Source organism: Tasmannia lanceolata, unplaced genomic scaffold (assembly GCF_043159265.1).
Source record: "Tasmannia lanceolata isolate RefF3 unplaced genomic scaffold, GAP_Taslan_0.1 ptg000037l, whole genome shotgun sequence".
Classification (NCBI taxonomy): domain Eukaryota; kingdom Viridiplantae; phylum Streptophyta; class Magnoliopsida; order Canellales; family Winteraceae; genus Tasmannia; species Tasmannia lanceolata.
In genome coordinates, this window is record NW_027518714.1 from 55,670,258 (window position 1) to 55,684,741 (window position 14,484).

The 14,484-nt window shown below is 40.0% G+C and overlaps 1 pseudogene across 1 annotated transcript; it reads left to right on the top strand.

The window, feature by feature from the left end:
• Window positions 1-2,451: 2,451 nt before the first annotated feature.
• Window positions 2,452-13,059, top strand: LOC143860407 (uncharacterized; annotated as a pseudogene). The gene is made up of 2 exons (XR_013239705.1): window positions 2,452-2,618; window positions 12,221-13,059. The product of XR_013239705.1 is annotated as an uncharacterized LOC143860407 (transcript).
• The last annotated feature ends 1,425 nt before the right edge of the window (window positions 13,060-14,484 follow it).

Here is a 14,484-nt window from a genome sequence, read left to right on the forward strand (position 1 = left end):
TCTATAGAAGGAAGGTACCATATAATAGATCGAATAGTTAGGATCATCCTATGGAGATTATTTTTGGGGGTAACCTATTTACATATGGGCCAACAAATGAATGGTTCGGATCTTTGAATAAGGTGATAAATATGTATTAGGGAAAATACATTTACACCCCCTCTAGACATTCAACTCTAACCATGACTTTCAAAACGTAACAAGTACACTCCCTAAGGTTTCAGTTTGTATAAGTTAGACCCCCTCCATCAACGGTTCGTCAGTTTAACCTGACGGAAAGATTGAAACTAACTTGTGTTAAGATTTTGAGGACAGAAATACCCTCAGTGACTGGTTTTAAGCCATTTGCAAAAGGGATTAGGGTTACGCCATTTCCCACCACCGCCGTCACACCTCTGGCCACCACCGTCACCTCCACCACAGACAATGGAACCCCACCCTATGGCTACATCAAACCCACATTTTAAGAAAAAAAAAACATTAATAAAAACAAAACAAAAAAACCCTAATATTTTAGGGTTTTTGTGCAAATCATGATAATGACGTGAATGGAGACAAATAAAACTCCTAAATCGAGGGTTATATTGATAAATAAAAAAAGGTTTGAATCAAACCCTAATTTTCATTTGGAGAAGACGAGGGCATTTTGGTCATTTCCGCATCACAGTCTATTCCGTCACGTTAAAAAAACCTCAGAAGGTGTATTTGTCACGTTTTGAAAGTCAGGATTAGAGCTGAATGTGTCTGAAATTAGAGGGGGTGTAAATGTATTTTTCCCTATGTATTATTTGGTGCACAGTTGCATGTATTTTAAAATAATCTCTTGAGACCACTTTGTTCGAAGATCAGAAGGTTAGGATCATTCAATGGAGATGATTTTTAGGTACGACATTGTTGAAACAAATTTAGATCTTTGAACAAAGTGGACACCGCTATATATATATATATATATATATATATATATATATATATATATATATATTTTTTTTTTTTTTTTTAATTTTTTTTAAAATACATGCACCCACATACAAACACTATAAATTGGGGGATGATATTTTCACTCCCCCTGCACTACGCATTCCCACTCCTTATAACGCTTTTTGACGTCAAATCACATTAAAAGAGGGAGTGGATGCGTACTGGAGGGCAAGTGAAAATATCACTGCCCTATCAAATGCGTATTTAATAGAAAATTCATTGAGGCCCACCTTGTTTGAAGATCCAAACCGTTCATTTGTTGGGCCCTTGAGCAATTAGCCTTTCCATAAGATGATACCAACTGTTTGATCTATTATACGGTGTCCTTTAGTCTATAGATTAGAGGAGGGTTAGGATCATCCTATGGAAATGATTTTATAGGCAAGACTTATTTACATTGCGGCCCATCAAATGAATGGCTTGGATTTCCAAAAAGATAGGTCCAAGTATTTTTATTTTTTATTTTAAATTAAGTGCACATATTTTTTAAAATAAAGTGGGGCCTACATATTCAAAAATCCAAAACATTGACCCAGCAAAGAGTCGCGTTGAGAGAGAGAAAGTTGGACTGAGTGTGTACGGTTTTGAAGGGGAGAGAGAATACGGGAGTAGGGGTGGCAAAATTGGCCGAACCGGACAGGAACCGAGCCGAAACCGAACCGAAAATTCGGTTTCGGTTTGGTTAAACCAAACCGATTCAAATTTCAGTTCGGCTCGGTTTGGGGATCAAACCGAACCGAAACCGAATATTTCCAATGATTATGAGTAAGGGGTAGCAAAATTGGCGGAACCGAACCGAAAATTCGATTTTGGTTCGGTTTCGGTTTGGTAAAACCAATTCAAATTTCGGTTCGGTTCGGTTCGGGGGTCGAACCGAACCGAACCCGAACCATTGCCACCCCTATACGGGAGTCATTGTTGTGACTTGGGAGAGAGAGACCAAGGGGGTGAATTTCTCGTGGGAGGGGGTGAATTTATCACCAATCTTTTTTTTAAAATACGTGCAAGTACGTTCGGACACCGTATGACCATTGCCATTCCCATCCCCCTTCACTGTAAAAAAAACAGAATAGCTGACCCAGCTGGAAGTATGCAGACGAGAGATACAGAAGAAGAAAAAAAAGAAAGAAATGTTTGGTTTCCAGATCTGCCCTTCCAAGCCCTACATCTCGCTTCCAAATCTAGGGAGACCCCATTTCAGCTTCTGATTTCACATCACAATGCATCTTCTTCTAATGGAATAAAGGTACCCATTCCTAATTTTCAGCCCCCCCATGGGTTCAGAACGGAATGGAAACCCAAACAAATCATCAAAAAAGAAGAAGAAGGTCCTAGAACAAGAACCAGAGATCCTCCCCTGCCACGCGTCAGCATCTCCACTCTCTCCACAACTCTCTTCCATCGGCACTCCCCGTATCAAGGTCTGGGACTCCATGCAACGTTCTCTAGATGCTTATCTTCCGATCCCCTAGATGAAGATCGGACGGTGGAGATGTTCCTGATCACTCTCGGTGAAGTGTGGGGTCAGCCTGAGGCCGGATTTTATCGCCGTTTTCCTCAAATCTTAGGGGGTTCGGTTTGATGCCGTCTATTAGTCACCGTTGGATCGGGCGATGGAGACCGCAGGGTCCATCTGCCAGGTAATTCAGATTCAGTTCTTCAAAAGTTTATCTTCTTCTAGGGTTTTATTATCTTTTTTTTTTCGTGCATATTTTGTATTGAATTTCATTAAATTAGTTTTCTGGGTTATGAGTTATTGCTTGTAAGTGGAACTGAATTAGCTACATTTTTGTTTTGTCTTGCTGTTTTGTGTGTGGATCCACATAGCTACATTTGGTATCAATTGTTTGATAGATCTAAATTATTGTTGTATGCATTGTTTTGATTAACAATTTAATGGGAAATAAACAACACATCTAAATTGTTTAGATTGAAAACTACGCGAAAGATGATTCTTGCTACATTGGGAGGTCGGAAGTTCGTTATGGCGTGCACATATTTCTAAACATGATACTAAATCACTAGTGGCTGTGGACTTTTTGTTCGTATTTTAGTTTATTAATCTAGGCTTGTTTGTGAGTTCTGGAAGGAGAAATGTGTTGATTTTAGAATCTAGATAGGGTCGTGCGAATCACGTTTATATTACTTTAGTCATAAAGTGTCCATTGACTCGGGGAAACTCTTTTTAAGAGATTTGGTTACCGGTTAAGACTTAAGAGTTTCCACTGAAGAGGTAACTGTGGGCAAATATGGACCTAAAAAAGGAGGGTAAGATGTTTGATATGTTTCTAGCTATAGGATTTCAAGGGAAAGTTAGGCTATAAATTGGTGGGTTATTAGGAAAGGAATTATACGATGGGTAGGCAATACAGATAAGATTATGGTAGAAATTCATTATGAAGTATGAACTGTCTCTTTCAAGTTTTAGTTCTTCTGGTCCTAGATTTACTAGCATATAAGACAAGGCAGCAATGGCTACAGATACTTTTAAATATCAAGGGGTGTCTATGTGTAGCATCTCCTTTAAGTTATAGTTTTCTGGATTTGGCTTTACAAGCATATTATATAAAGGAACAACCATTATAATTAGTTTGAAATGCCAAGGTATATTTGTGGTGGGTCACTGAGAGATCAGCTTTGAATGACGAAGAAACTGAGTCTTTAATTTGATTGGAATAATTCGATTAAGGAACAAATCTCTTCTGGGAAAATGGTTATGGAGATATGGAGACGAGGAGGAGGCTCTTTGGCACCATTCAAAAAAATGGAGGCTCTTTGGCACAAAATTATCTGAACAAGCATGGCAGGGAGAGTAGGAACCCAGTCTTAGGAAAAGGTTTGGGTACACTGAAGTCCATTTGTGGGTCCAGGTCCTCACACGAGTCTTTGGATACATTTAGAGTGGGGAGGGGGACTCGCTTTTAGATAGATTTGTGGTTAGGGAAGTCCTTGTTGTGCCATGCATTTCTAAAGCTATACCGTCTAACTACTGATAGAGGGAAGAGAGTTTTTGACCATATGGAGAGGAGGGGAGATGGTGGGGTGGTGTTTGTGGTTAGGCTTAGAAGTAATCTTAGGGACGATGAAATTGAGAGTCTTTCCCGCTTTCTTGGTCTTATTGTGTCCCAGTATTGTTATCCTTCCTGCCCTAATTTCTGAACCTAGACCCCTAACCATATTGGTTCCTTTTCTGTTCGTTCATTTTTTCACAGGTCAGTTGGAGGTGTTGCATTGAGGTCTCATTATTCCATCATCTGGCGATCTCTGGCCTCTCCCCGGGTTGCCACTTTTGCTTCAACGGTGGTGAATAAAGGAATCAATACCTGCGTTCGTCTCAAAAGGAGGAGAGTCTATCTTGCCAATTGATGCATTTTAGAGCGAGGAGTCCCCAGATAATTTATTTCTTCATTATCCTTTCGTGTGGCACTTGTAGTACGTCTTCATCAAAAGTTTCACATTTGATTGGGTCTTTTACATATCCATCAAGAAGACTATTCTGTATTGGAGCTCCGGTCCTCTCGATAAATTTGGGTGGATCCTTTGGGAATTAGTTCCTTTTGCTCTTATTTGGCATCTATAGAAGGTAAGAAACAACCTCATTTTTTATGATAATAAGACAAGCCTTGTGAGGATTGTAATGGAAATTAGGATTGATCACGACTCGTTTGGAAGAGAAGCTAACATAGGATCTTTTATACCTTAGGAAAGATTCTAAAAAATTACCATTCAAAACAAAAAGATTCTAAAAAATTGGGGCACAGTTGCTAATGAAAAAGGGAAGAAGATTGAAATTGCCCTGAGATGGCATCCAACATTCCTTGGGTGAGTGAAGTTTAATTTTGATGGATGTTCTAATGGTAAGCCAGCCCAAACAGTTATTGGTGGTCTTTTTGGTGGTAGTAGTGGTCACAAAATCTTCTCTTTCTCTGGTCTGGCTGGGGTGTGCAACTTGAGCAATGCGGAGGCGAGAGCCCTCTTGTGGGTCTTAATATGGTATTTGGGTTTGATGGAGGGGCCCCTAATTATTGAAAGGGATTCGGCAATTGTGTTGGCGTGGACTTCCAAAAAGTCTCTGGGCCCCTAGAAGTTGGCTATCAATCGTATCAGAAATCTTAGATCTAGCATTGATTATTTGCTTGGAATTCATTCATATGAAGTGGTCTGCAATTGAGCGAGCTGACAAGCTTGCGAAAATGCGAGGCAGATAGGGGCGCTGGCTGGGCGGCTGCAGGGTAGGCGTCTATCGCTGCAGGCGGTAGCAATGTAATCTTTGTGCAGGACACCTTGTCCTCTTTCATTGGATTTCGGTTTCCATACCCATAAACAATCACTTTTCAAAAAAAGTCTTTAATTAGACTTTTTCCCTCTAAAAATAAAAAAGATTTAACTGAATGATCATTCGTAAGGCAAGAGAAGATTTAATGATTTATACTTATATGAGTGACAAGGCTCCAGGGTTTGGATGGGAGAAAGCAATTGGATTTAATCTATTACATCATTCTATATTACTTTATTGTGTGTTGACAGTTTAACGAGATTGAAGATTTGTTAACAAGAGTGGGTGTGACTAGGATAACTTTATGAACTAGAATAACTTTATGTGTGGTGAAACCTCTCCCTCTATGTAATTTTTGTTTGTCATTTAGTAATTGTTTGTTATTGTCTCAAAGAAAAACAAAAACTTAAGCGCAGTTATCTTTCAAGAGTATTTGATGTCCTTTCTCAGGGTTGATGCAGAACTGTTAATGAATGGATCTTAAGTTGACACTGCAGGAGGCCTTTAGGGCATTTGGAGAAAATTTATTGGTTGGAGTGGTGTATTTGAGCCGTGGTTGGACAAGTAGGGTATTTTTTTGCCTATTTGTGGAGAATGAAGACGGGGCCAGGAGTGACATTTGCAAACTTTAATTTTTTTGGAGAATGAAGACGGGGCTGGGAGTGCCCTTTCTCTTGAGATGAGGTGTAAATTTTTCTTTCAACATTTGCAAGGATACCATTCTTGTGCCTGACGCCCCGATAGCATTCTTCCTCTCCTCCACCAGTAGTTTTGGGAGGTATTAGAAGTAGATATCATATCAATCCTAAAGTACTTATAGCCACATTGCTTGATATTTTAAATTTTTCTTTACCTGCCCTTATCCGAAAGTCACTTATTTACCTGAATTTGGCCCAACTCGTGGGGGCTAAAGGCTTTGGTGAAAGTTGAGCCCTTTGCACTATATTATTGGGTCATCCGGTTTCACCTAATCAAAGTGTCTTTGTTGTGGGGTGGCAAATTTGAGATGGTTTTGTGATCCTAGCAAGGTTTGTGATGCAGCTCACAAGTTGGGCTCTGGAGCTTGGACCATTATAATTGATCTGGAAAAGGCTTATGATCTTGGATATAGAGTTCAATCTTAAGTGGAGGAAGTGGATATGGTTGTGCATGTCACTTTTTTCTTTTTCTGGTCTAATCATCAGTGTCAAGTGGGCCTACTTTGAAGGCTTGATATTTGTGCCAAGTGATTCCCTATCACCATCTCTTTTCATCCTTAATGTGGATTTAATCAGCTCTATTTTTAGGAGCATCGAGGTGCAACCTGCTTCACAGCATTGAGGTGGCAGTTGGTGGTCCAATGGTTGTTCACCTTCAGTATGTCGATGGCATAATAGCCATTGCTTAGCCATATTTGCACTGGACTAAACATCTCTGATCAAGGTGGGAATGATTTGCAGAATTGATATTGACACAGATCTTGTTCAGGATTTTGCTAATTCCCTAGGTGTATTACCTTCTACTCCAAGTGGGTTGGTTTTGCTTTCTTGTCTCTCCCAAAGAGGTGCAGGTTGCCACTATCTCATGTTCTATATAATGAGTCAGTTTTTATTGGGCCGTGATAAATCGACTCCCAAATATCTTAAATCGACTCCCCATGTGTCTTTCTCTCTCCTCTGGGTTAGAGAGAGAAAGAGGAGAGAGAAAAACACATGGGGGGTCGATTTAAGATATTTGGGAGTCGATTTATGACTCCCCTTTTTATTTTATATTTCTTTATGAAATAGATAACTTTAGATCAAACCATACACTAGGATTCTAGGGACAAGTTCTCCCCCATCACTATATAAGTACAGATTTTCTTAAAGAAAAGACAACACCGCCCCATACCACCACCTAGGGCGCCTGAACAAGAGTGAATTGAATCTCTTCCATACAATATGCCTCTACTCCGGATTTTGCTAGCTTGGCGGCCTTATCGTTTGTTGACATGTATGCACGAAGCGATTGATCGAGTCGTTATCGGATCAAAATAAATTAATTAACCTAATTATTACTACTAGAATAGTGGTAAGAAAAGGATCGTATCCACAGGGAACTGGAAGGCTAAGATACTTTTGAAAGAAAGTAGTTTCCGATTTTATTTTATTTTTTTGAATTGGAAATCAAACCTAAAGTTCAACAAATACTGAAGGATTAAAAATCTAGAGAAAAAGCTGTCTTTAGGTTTCGAATCCACATTGATTCATTAATTAATTTCCGACGCACACTTCGATTCACTACGACTACAAGTCTAATGATACCCCGGAAAAATAATTGCAATTTTTCCTACTTATAATCTATCTTGCCAATCACTATCGTCTTTCGCTACGCTTAGCACGCTTGGTTCGGCCAGTTATAGATTTCCATCGGTATAATCACAATCACCCTACGAACTATTGCTTGAATAGAAAATTTTGAATCACAGAAACAAATTTTCTCAACTAAATTTAACATTAAAAATTCATTCAATAAAATGAGGGTCTAACATCAAGCAATTAAGTGCACTAAATCAGAAACTAATTAACTAAATTCAATGGTTCATCTACACCTAAAGACAAAAGAAACTTAGCTACTTATGATGCTATTTGATACTACGTAGCAAAGAAGATGATTTCCCATAAGATGCGGTGCGCCGGTGGAGAGCTATTCAGTGAAGGTGATCGGCATTCATGGTGTGGTGACTTGAAATCGAAAGGAGGTGGCGAGAATGGGGTAACTAAAGGCTCAATTTGACAAGGGTAATGATGGCTTGTTACAGGGCATATGATGGTGGAGACCAAACAAATGAAAAGGGTTTGGGTGGAGGTGAAAAGAGGTGACTGGAAGAAATGGAGGAGGGTTTGATAATCTGTACAGAGGAATGCTAATCGAAGAAGTTGAGGTTTGAATGCTGAAATGGGAGAAGAATGAGGTCTGCAAAATGGGGAAAACCAGTTAGCGTTGTTACGATTTCAGATTTTTGCAAAGTGGGTTTGATGAAGGTAGAGGTCGGTGGAAATGGAGGTGAAGGTTGGGATAGAAGGTGATGGTGACCGGATTCCGGTAGGGTGGTCGGAATTAATGGTGGAATGGGGTTAGATATGGGGTTTGAGAAGAGGGCTTTTGTGAATGATAGGGGCAGTGGTGGTGGCGATGGAGTTTGGATGGGTTTGGACAGGGGTAAGATGGAGATGGAAGTCTTAATGGAGGTGGATGTTGGGTCTGGGTAGGTAGCCAATGTGAAGGTAATGGGGTTAAAGGTGGAAAATAGAGATGGTTGTGGGGTGAGGGCAGAAATCCGGATGAGAAGAAAATGGGTGGCGATAAAGATGGGGGGTGTGGTAGGTGGCCAATGTCAAGAGGAGTGCTCGGATCTCTGCCTCTATGCCTGTTTCTCTCCCTTCTCCTTTGGGTTTCTTGTCTCCAAGGTGATAACATCCCCCTCATTCTGATGATGTATATCTCGCCAGCTATCTTCTCTTCTCCAGAGTCCCAAATAAGTTGTCCTTTCTTGTATGATCCTAACCATTCATCTTGTTGGCCTCAATGTAAATAGGTTGCTCCAAATTTAATAGCATATGTTTATCCCAACTGCCCATTTTGTTGATTCATTTGCGCCCACAAATTATTTCCATAGGACGATCATATCCGTCCAAATGATGGGCCGGTTACAAAAATGGGTTTATCAATTGTGGGGCCTCAATGAGGTGCGCCAAAAATCATTTTAATTAAATGATCCGGAGCCCATTTGTGGGGCCATAATGTAATTAGGTTGTTCCCCCTCAAATTATTTCAATTGTATAATCTGAACCACCCATTGGATGATGTCAGTGACAATCTCTTCAGCTGGTTCTAAACCATTGATCAAGCCTAATGAAAATGTCACCCTTTAAAATACCTTTAAACCGTTGATGTTTTTCACCTCAATGTCGCAGATGAGACCCTTGTTTGGCACGGAACCTAGATCCTGCAATTAAAAGAAATCACAAAGTAAGTCACATTAATCACAAATATTCAATTAAAATCACTAATTTAATAGCCCTTATTTATGAATAATTATAGCCCAATCAGCGATGTTGAGAAGCCATGCAACAGTCCCGAATTTCAGAAATGATATTTGCGAGTTTCCAAGAGCTCGGGGATGCTCCACTCAACAAATCTATAATGTTAGAAGTCTCCCTCCACTATCAAGGGGTCGGGTTGATTTGTCACTAACCACTTAAGATCGTGTAGAAGGGCTTTCACTTCCGCCTCATTGGACTCGCATATCCCAACCAAATTGGAATATGAGAATAAGATGTTACCCTCTGCATATCCAATGAGACCTCCAATTCCTGTCGGACTCGGTTTACCATTGGTGCTACCATCGATTGGGGCAGCTTCCAAGAGGGGGATGGGCAGGGTTTTCTCTTTTCTTCCAAATTATCGTCTGCCAATTCCTCAACAAATCAGCCACCGAGTATGATTCCAAGAGATCACCTGTTTTGCCCAAGCTATAAGATCAGTCTTGATCTTTGATAAGATTTTGGCGATGCTTTACCTTTCTCTTCAAAGATTCTCCTGTTTCTCTCTTCCCAAATGTGCCACAATGTAGCAAACAGAACCAAACTCCAAAGAGATCGACCCGTCTCGTCGAAAGTGGAATTGCGCCAAAAAAGCAGGTTCTTGCGATGGATCTATGGAAAACCCGAGAGACACCAAAACTCCTGATGATCGCCGTCCACACTGACGATGATGAGAGGGGACAATGCAAGAGGATGTGATTTAGGGATTCTTCTACCGCCTTACAGAGGATGCAACTGCTAACAATAGACACCTTATGCCTCTTGAGGCGGTTACATGTGTTTATCCGCCTATGAGCCATTGTCCAAGCAAAAGCTCCCACCTAAAAGGGAGCCGATGATCGCCAAATGATGGAATATTTGGACTCTGAACCATCATCGGGCACTAGCCTGCGGAAGAAGGATCATACAAAGAAAATGCCAGACCTATCAGGGGACCAAATCCGGCGATTCTGACACGCCAGAGAGCAATACTGAGACTCAAGGAGAGATAAAAGATGTGTGAGACCGAGCATCTCCTAATCCTTAAGGTTCCTTTCGAGTTTGATCATCCAGTCTATCCTTCTCCCATCCCTTTTTCTGTCCATATGATCACAAACTGGAGCTTCTCTGTCGGATGCCAACAAATAAAGGTCAGGGAAAACTAGCCGAGAGGAGAGTCCCCTAACTAGAGGTTCAACCAGAAGCGTGTCTTCTCCCCTTTGCCCGCTGACATTCTAACACATGGATTGAAGTAGCATCTTGCGTTGCAAATGGATTTCCATGCTTCGAATCCTTTGCCTGCAACAGGATCTCTGCATTCCCACCCCTCCTATATTTATTGCCAATTATCATGTGCCGTAGAGCCTCCTCTTCATCATACCGCCATAGCCATTTTCCCAATAGAGATAGGTTCCTTAATTTGATTTGACTGATACCCACCCCTCCTCGAGGCTTCAGTTTGTACACCTTCCATCTCATGAGATGCTTCAATCTACGTCTCTCCTCCCTTCCTATAAGAAATCTCTATGCAATTTTTCTATACGTTTGGCTACTTTTGACCGAACTTTGTAAGTTGATAGATAATATACCAGCATGTTCGCCATGGGCGCCTTGATAAGCGTGATTCGCCCTCTAGAGACATATATTGCCTCTTCCAAGAGGCTAACTTATCACCAGGTTCCATAATGAGGCTTTGGGTACTCCATATCCTAACGGCGGGCCTAGTTAAGTTAGTGGCAATTCCCCGCTATTACAACCAAGAATGGCTGCATATTGAGACACCTATGCTGATTCACATTCAACCCTGCTAGGAGGCTTTTTGCGAGGTTAATTTTTAACCTAAAGGGCATTTCAAATCATCTGAAAATTTGCTTTATATTTCTTGTGTGCTCCTCGCTCTCCTGTAAAAAGATAAGAGTGCTTTCGGCAAACTGCAGGTGGGAGATTGTGTGTTCATTTTGACTCGGGTGCAATCCATGAATGAGACCTTTTCTTCGCCTTTGGATAAGAGCAAGCTAAAGGCTTGTGCTGCCATTATGAAGTTGAATGGAGACAGAGGGTCCCTCTGCCTAATGCCCCTCGAGCTTCCAAAGAAGCCAGCTAGAACTCTGTTAACCAAGAGAGAAGGATGCCATAGATCCAATTTTTATTTTACATTGATTTTCACTGTATTAAACATAGATTTGAGCAGTTAATTAGTAGTCATCATAACCCTAGTAAATGGATTTCAATACTATTCTATATACCTCACATATGGTATTTCTATTTGATATTTAAGCATGCAATTCATTTGCAAAGTGGATCCACAGTGCGTAAAACCACCCTAGGCTGAGAAACAGTAGGAAGAAACGTGAGACATTTGGTCCATTCCTTGTGGGTGATCAGTGTCTCTTTTCATTCTTGTCACCTTAGTTCTTGACTTCCTTTTTTCTCGTTATCTGGTGTTCAATTGCCTGATGCTCTTGTTAGGGATTTTCTTACATATGTTTCTCATACAAGATGATGAGGCATTGGAATTTGTAAATTGATTTTATAGCTAAGAAGATCCTGAAATAAGTTTCTCTATACAATGTTGGAAATTTGTTTTCTGTTAGCCTGCCAAAGAATGTATGTTCTGATTTGTTCTGGTACTTGTTTATATTTACATTCTATGTACTGAGATACTATATGGTTTGCAAGCTTGAACTTTGTGTATGTGATCATCCTTGATATATGCCTCCAGTAGAACCCACTGATATATGCATGAAATTTCACGGGAATTGATTTTTTCCGAGGAACAAATACAATCTTCGGATGCACCGGTCGAAATGAGTCAAGGTCGGTGGGAGGGCTGCCTCCGATCGGAAATATATATGCCCGATATTATAAGCATGATTGGCAGATCCCAGCCTGATTTATGTGCCCCATTTGGAGAATCACTCAGGCAGGTGGAGTTCCGGATGATTGAATTCCTCAACAACGTAGTTCTAAGAATTCGAGAAAAACAGAGAACAAGAGATTCATCACTTCATCAAAACGAAGCCAAGGGATTTTCACACCGAAACTCTCAGATTCTGTCCAACTCAATTCCAGACAGAGATGGGCCCACTCTCTCACAGTGGGATTTGCTCTACAGACACCGCCAATGACTTTTGAGGAAAAAGTCTGGGAAGAGAAGGCTCCAATTTGTGACAATGGGAGATAATGAGGCCGAAGATGAGTTCTCTCCTAGAGAAACCAACCATGGGCATTTCACGAAGTAAATTCTCGAAGCTCCTTGTCAATTGGTCTTTTCACTCACGCAATGCCAATCAAGTGTGTTCTCACAGGCCTGCTTGGGTGTAGTCCGGCAATGTTGCATAGGATTTGTATAGATGAATCTGCATCGACAATTTTACGTCATTTACTTAGAACAGGTTGGCAGATCTGCTGAATGATGCTGCACATTTAAGGCTTCTTTAGGCACAAATTGGAGATGCTAAGACCCTTCCGTCTTGGATCTAAATGATTATTGGCCCCACTTACATTCTTCTGGAGTGTTTGGTTTAACTCCATTCAGTCATCAATTTGGTATTTCTGATAAGAGCAGAGTGATGAACAAGGAAATATTGAATGTGATATCTACATGTTGCAAAGCTCCCAACACCAAAAGATGCAGGATTGGAGCTGTCATTTCTTTTTTTTTCATCTTTATTCTTTTGTGTGGAGTTCTGTAGCACAATTTATCAACCCATTTCTCAATTTTGACAATTAACTTAAGAATGCCATTTCTTTTTATTCTGTCTAAAGCCAGTGCTTGATATGTATGTTTATATCCTCGTTGTGAACTTATGTCTTATGATGGCATTCTATTCATCCTGAAAACCAAGGTTACTTGATCCATGTTCTATATTTTTTTCAATTTTCATCTACAAGTCTGAAGCTTAGCGTACGTGCATGGCTCTTACTTTAGGTTGAAAATATGATGTTTGAAAGACTAGAAAGTTCCATTAAGAATGTTGCCAAAAATTATCTTTAGTTCCATTAAGAAAATGATCCTCGTAGAAGAACCCAACTGGAACCAGGATTAGAGCCGGGTAGATTCTTTTTACCTTCTTCATGATTTTTTTCTAAATGATTCATTTAGCCGACCCCAACTAGTTTGGGACAAAGACTTTGTTGAGTTGAGTTGAGTTTCCATTGAAATATAAATAAACAGAGGAACCAAATGAAAAACAGACACAAATTGACAAACACAAGGCTTATGTGGCTTCGCCAAGCACTACAAATATGTTCACAGACTACATGCGAAGAAGCTTATTATATTTCGTTTCTTGTATCAAATCCCAACCTAATTTGAGTACAAAAGTTTCCTCCGATCTTGAAAACTAGTTGATTATATTTTTTGAATGGTAAAGGATTGAAATAATAGAGAAATGAAAATAAGGGAGAACCCCAACCATCGAGAAGATTTCATCATATAGAGAATCAAAGAAATATCATACAAGGAGCAAAAAAGATCAAGGGGGAAGAAAAGGAAAAACTTCCAAATCAGCCATTGAAACCTCCTCCAGAGCTAGCCTATCGGCCTCATTATTATCCGATCTTCTTACATGATGAAATGCAATGGAATAGCACGATCCGAGATCTCATCAATCCACTGCGCAAACTGCCATGATGAGCCTCACTTTCTTTTAACCATCTTACCATGTTCAAAGAGTCACCCTCTGCTATGACCTATTGAAAACTAATTGATTAATATATTAAACTCCTTCGTAAAAGCCAAGAACTTATATGAAATCCCAACCTAATTTGAGTACAAAGTCTCTATTACATTTGGAGGTTTATTCTGCTGATTTTGGTTGGAAAAAGCAAGGGCATGTAACAGTTTCAGTGGAGCTCGAAAGCTAAACTGTCGTTTTTTGCTGTCATTTATCTTATGAATGGGATGTTCGTTAATGAAGGGACTAATACTGTGTCGGAATGCTCTACAAGATCAAAGGTCTTGATTTCACATAAATACAAACCTCCCTATAAGTCCCACCAGAAAATGAATTTTACCACTGATTGATACAAGCGAGTGTCTGGGTACTCTCAGAAGACAAATAGTACATTAGAAGCCGAGAGACTAGAAATAACTGTATAAAGCATTACATTTCAAGTTCAGAGGCTATGTAATACATTATATTATTATTAATGTTCATTCCATATAGAGAAAATAAGAGAATA